We start from the raw sequence: 6,000 nt of genomic DNA on the forward strand, positions 1-6,000 counted from the left end.
TTGCAGGTGGATTCTTTACCAGCTGAGCTACAAGGGAAGCCCTTCTCTATGTCTTATGTCATTTTTTATTCCACTGTTCCTTCATTATGCCTTCTTTTGTGTTAAATAGATCATATCTACTGTACTATATTAAACTTTCTCATTTTTTTGTTTGGTATTTTTGTAAATCAATGTATTTATTTTAATTGGAGGCTAATTACTTTATAATATTGTAGTGGTTTTTGCCATACATTGACATGAATCAGCCATGGGTGTACATGTGTCCCCCATCCTGAACCCGCCTCTCATCTCCCTCCCCATCCCATCCCTCAGGGTCATCCCAGTGCACCAGCCCTGAGCCCCCTGTCTCATGCATCAAACCTGGACTGGCGATCTATTTCCATACAGTAATATACATGTTTCAATGCTATTCTCTCAAATCATTCACCCTCACCTTCTCCCACAGAGTCCAAAAGTCTGTTATTTACATCTGTGTCTCTTTTGCTGTCTCGCATATAGGGTCATCATTACCATCTTTCTAAATTCCATATATAAGAGTAATACATATATATGTATTACTATAGTGTATTGGTGTTTTTCTTTCTGACTTACTTCACTCTGTATAATAGGCTCCAGTTTCATCCACCTCATTAGAACTGATTCAAATGCATTCTTTTTAATAGCTGAGTAATATTCCATTGTGTTTATGTACCACAGCTTTCTTATTCATTCATCTGCTGATAGACATCCTGGTTGCTTCCATGTCCTAGCTATTGTAAACAGTGTTGCGATGAATATAGGGGTAAATGAGTGTCTTTCAATTCTGATTTCCTCGGTGTGTATGCCGAGCAGTGGAATTGCTGGGTCATATGAGAGTTTTATTTCCAGTTTTTAAAGGAATCTCCACACTGTTCTCCATAGTGGCTGTACTAGTTTGCATTCCAACCAACAATGTAAGAGGGTTCCCTTTTCTCCACACCCTCTCCAGCATTCATTGCTTGTAGACATTTGGAGAGCAGCCATTCTGACTGGAGTGAGATGGTACCTCATTGTGGTTTAGATTTGCATTTCTCTGATAATGAGTGATGTTGAGCATCTTTTCATGTGTTTGTTATCCATCTGTATGTCTTATTTGGAGAAATGTCTGTTTAGTTCTTTGACCCATTTTTTGATTGGAATTGAGCTGGAATTGGAATTTCTGGAATTGAGCTGCAGGAGTCACTTGTATATTTTTGAGATTAATTCTTTGTCAGTTCCTTCATTTGCTATTATTTTCTCCCATTCTGAAGGTTGTCTTTTCACCTTGCTTATAGTTTCCTTTGTTGTGTAAAAGTTTTAAGTTTAATTAGGTCCCATTTGTTTGTTTTTGCTTTTATTTCCATTAGTTTTGGAGGTGGGTCATAGAAAATCCTGCTGTGGTTTATGTCAGAGAGTGTTTAGCTTATGTTTTCCTCTAGGAGTTTTATAGGTTCTGGCCTTACATTTAGATTGTAAATCCATTTTGAGGGTGTTTTTTTTTTTTTTTTTTTTTTTTTTTTTTGGTGTATGGAGTTAGAAAGTGTTCTAGTTTAATTTCTTTACAAGTGGTTGACCAAATTTTCCCAGCACCACTTGTTAAAGAGATTGTCTTTTCTCCATTGTGTATTCTTGCCTCCTTTGTCAAAGATAAGGTGTCCATAGGTGCGTGGAATTATCTCTGGGCTTTCTATTTTGTTCCATTGATCTACATTTCTGCCAGTACCATACTGTCTTGATGACTGTAGCTTTGTAGTATAGTCTGAAGTCAGGCAGGTTGATTCCTCGGTTCCATTCTTCTTTCTCGAGATTGCTTTGGCTATTCAAGGATTTTTTTGTATTTCCATACAAATTGTGAAATTATTTGTTCTAGTTCTGTGAAAAATACCATTGGTAGCTTAATAGGGATTGTGTTGAATCTATAGATTGCTTTGGGTCGTATACTCATTTTCACTATATTGATTCTTCCAATCCATGAACATGGTATATTTCTCCATCTATTTTTGTCATCTTTGATTACTTTCATCAGTGTTTTATAGTTTTCTATATATAGATCTTTCGTTTCTTTAGGTAGATATACTCCTAAGTATTTTATTCTTTTCATTGCAATGGTGAATGGAATTGTTTCCTTAATTTCTCTTTCCGGAGTGATGATTAAGACACTGCTCACATGGGACAGTGCCCTCACCAAGCACCTGGTCGCCTGAGCTTCTCATTTCTTTTACTATATTTTTGAGTTATTCACTTAGTGGTTGTGCTGGGAAATACAGTTCAAGTCCTCTGCCTTCCCTCTGGGGTGTCTCCTTTCCCTTGCCCCACCCCAGCCCCAGGTCATGTGTCTTGGGTGGGAGTCACTGGGCCTAGGGCTACAGCAAAGGCAGAGTGTGGGTGAAGGGACAGGACTGGGACCTGCTTGTACAGCAAGGATCCTGGAGGAAGGGGTGAGTTCCACATGGTAGAGAGAAAGAAGTGGAGAAAGAAGAATGTGGTCTATACGGGGAAGGGTGGAGGGCCCTTCCAAGGAGTGACAGGGGCTGCCTGGAGGACACCCCTGGGCCTAGCTCTCTTCTCTGTGACCTTAGGGATAGGCCCTGCCCTCCTGCACCCCTGAGCTCTGTGCCCAGCTTAGAGATGCACCCCTTGGAGACCTAGGAGATGGAAGAATTGTCCTGAGCCATCAGAGATGCACATGAGAAGCTTGGGTGGCGGGGGTGGGAAAATGCCCTGGAGGCCATACCCGACAATGCTGAGGGCCTTCAGGGACAGGGTATGTGCTTGCCTCTGGGTCAAGGAAGCACAGTTCTAGGAACATCAAGTACAACTGAGGGGGACGGGAGCAGCTTGTTTCAAACCACATGGGTGCTACAACTGAGGGCAGCCGCCCACAGTGTGGCAGGGGCACAGGGTCTGGAAGGCATGTGTGGGCAGTGTTTCAACCCTGTTCACCCCGAGGCCCTGCTGCCAACAGAGCCTTCCCCAGGCCTCCCCCCAGGACCAGTCCTGCCCTGGGAAGGACCCCACAGGCCCCATGATGCAGTGGTCAGAAGCATTCCCTCAGTCAAGCTCCGCCCAGCAGGGGAGACTCCCACCCCCATCCCTGCCACCTTCTTGCAGAGCCTTACCTTACCCCATCCCCACTGGTCCCAGGCTCCCTCCAACTCTGAGACTATGCCAGGCCCCTTCTTGGCCCCTTCCTTGGCCTCTACTGTGGAGCATGACTCCTGAGATGAATGGGGTACAGGTGGGGGCCCAGGTCTTCCCTGCCTGCCATGCAGGGCACACCCGCACCACCTCACCCTGGGCCCTCACAGAGCCCAGTCACTGGTCGCTACATCCTGTGGCCTGAGGGCAGCTTCAGCCTGAGATAGCAGGTCAGAGAGAGCACGGGACCCTCAAGGTCAGAATTGGGGGTCACAGCCCATATCTACAGGACCCCAGCTGACATGTGGTGTGCTGTCTGGAGCAGGGGCTCAGGTAGGTGAACTGAATGCCTCTTGGTTCTAGCTGAGCCCTCTGCTGCTCTCTTCCTTCCCATTTTCCATTTTCTCCAGGACCTGGACTCCCTCGCTTGTCCTGACACTTGGATGGGACAGTCTTGTATGAAACAAGCTCACCCTGCCTGAGAGCCATTTGGGTCATGTGCACAGAGTACAGAGCACAAGGAGACACACAACAGGGTTCTGAGGATGGGAGGGGTGAGAGCCCAGGGGATGCTGGATAGACACCCCAATACCTGCCCCAGAAGAGGCAGTGGCAAGACTTGCTTGAGGCATGTGGCTGGTCACAACAGGGCCTTGCCCAGGAGCAGACAGGAGCAGAAGGCCAGGAGCCACGCCCCACCCCACCCCCCACTTGTCACCACTAACAATGTGCTCCGCAGCCCTCAACTGCATTTCTGGATTGTCACTACTAGCCACGTGCCTCCAGCCAGTCCTGTGGCTTTGTTTCCAGGGCCTCCGAGGAGGAGCTGGGGGCACTTTGGACAAGTCTTTAAACCCTCTTGTGCCCACTGTCCTCAACAGGAGCAGAATGGCCTAACAGTGTCCACCTCCCCCTAGGGCTCCTCTGAGGACTCAAACAGTGACTGCAGGTCCAAGGGATCAGCCCATAGCGTGATGCAGAGTCAGTGCTCAGAGATGCAAGCTCTTGGGGGTGGGGCTGACTCTAAATCCTCAGCACCTAAGTAGTGGTGCAGGGCCATTAGTACCAGGTTTCTGCCATCCCTTATTTGACCAGGTGGGATCATGGCTCTCAGGCTGCCTTGTGGGAGTGCCAAGGAAGGCACTGTGATGAGCAGCACACAGAACCACAGTGTGGTGGGCATACAGCAAGGGGATCACCCTGTTACAAGGCCCAGGTGGGCGTGCACTAGGACACCTGGATCTGGCCTCAGGGACAGGGTCAGGATCCAGTCCTCAGCATCACAATGTGTACTGGGACAGAGCCCCAGGTCACATGGTTCTCAGTGGTAATCTGGGCCGGCTGGCAGCTCTGATGGAGAGAAATTGGCCCCCATCATACATATTCTGGCATAGGGAAGCAATCTGCTTAGGGGCTAGTCTTCCATCTTTGTGATGGAGACCAGGTGCTAGGGCATAGAGAGATATGGCTTTCTATTGTGCGAATGGGAGCCATGAGTTTGAGCCCAGGTGGGTAGCTGGGGAAGAAACAGGGCACCTGAGGTACTATCGGGCCAAGTGCTCATGGTAAAGATTCCCAACCAAGCCCAGGGACAGTAGGCTCAGAATCTGGAGACAGCCCCACTCCAGCTCAAGGAGGAGGATGGACTCTGGAGCAGGATGGTGGCCTTGAGGAGGGCTCCACCTCCAAATGGGGGAAATCTGATAGCAGAGTCAGCTTCCTGTGCAGGGCCAGGCCCTGGCCAGGGAGGAATGTCAGGTACACAACTCTGGGGGCCCCCGGCAGCCAGGAGATGTGGGTCCCTCTGCCAGGCCTGGGGAAGTGTCTCCAGATCGTCTGCTTTTGAACCTTTCCTACTGGCCCTAGGCAAATGAGCCAGTGGGTACTGGGATCGGGGGGAGGGTGTGGGGGAGGGTGGGCCCTGGAGTGGGAAGGGGTGGTCCCCCTGAACAGGCAAAGGAAAAAGGAGAGCCAGTGTGGGGAAAGTGCACGTTCCTCTTTTCAAATTCTCCCCCAACCAGGGAAAGACTGGGAGGGAGTGGCCCCCATGGAGCTGCCAGGGATCCTAGAGCCTTGTGTCCTACCTGCTGACCCTGCCCTCCCCCCACATCTAACCCACTTATTCCTGGGAGCTCCCCAAGGTTCCTGGGGACCCAACCAGCCACAGTCCCTGCCCTCAAGTCTCTGTCACTCAGCTCTCATCAGTCCCCTCCTTCCCACTGGTTCCTGGGAGTGAATTGAGGTGTCTCTGCACCACGGTGGGGGGCTCAGAGAAGAACACACGCACATCTCCAGAAGACCAAGCAGAACTTGGCCTAAATCTGCACTGGGGAAGCACATGCTGAGCTGAGGACCCAGGACCACAGTGGGGGACTCAGACCTGCTGAGCCTATTGACCCGAGGAGAACCCTGGGGGGATCATCTCCACAGCCCAATCCTCATTTCCAGGCTCCTCTGAGATGGGCTCGAGCCCCTCCTTGGAGGGTTCCTCAGCCTCCTGGTCTCCTGCCTCAGGGAGACCCTCTGGCTCCCAGCCAGGACTTCCTGGGACCACCAGGGAAGCCCTATGTGTCCAGGCAATGGTGGGACCCAAGGAACTCTGTACCTCCTGCCTAACTTGCAGTCCCTTTCTCTGCAGCTTCTAATTCATGTTCACCTTATTCCTCACCTAGGGCTCCTATCGCACCTGACCCCTCAGCCACTGCTCCTCCTTGGGGCTGTGTAGAGAAATTGGGCCTATCCTGTGACTCAGCATCAGGGACCTGGTGCAGGCAGACAACATCCCATGCCCCCCCCTTACCTTCTGCCTCACCTGGGGCTCCTGTGACTTCACTTCACCTTCAGTCCCCACTGCCCATTGAGGAA

Source organism: Muntiacus reevesi, chromosome X (assembly GCF_963930625.1).
Source record: "Muntiacus reevesi chromosome X, mMunRee1.1, whole genome shotgun sequence".
Classification (NCBI taxonomy): domain Eukaryota; kingdom Metazoa; phylum Chordata; class Mammalia; order Artiodactyla; family Cervidae; genus Muntiacus; species Muntiacus reevesi.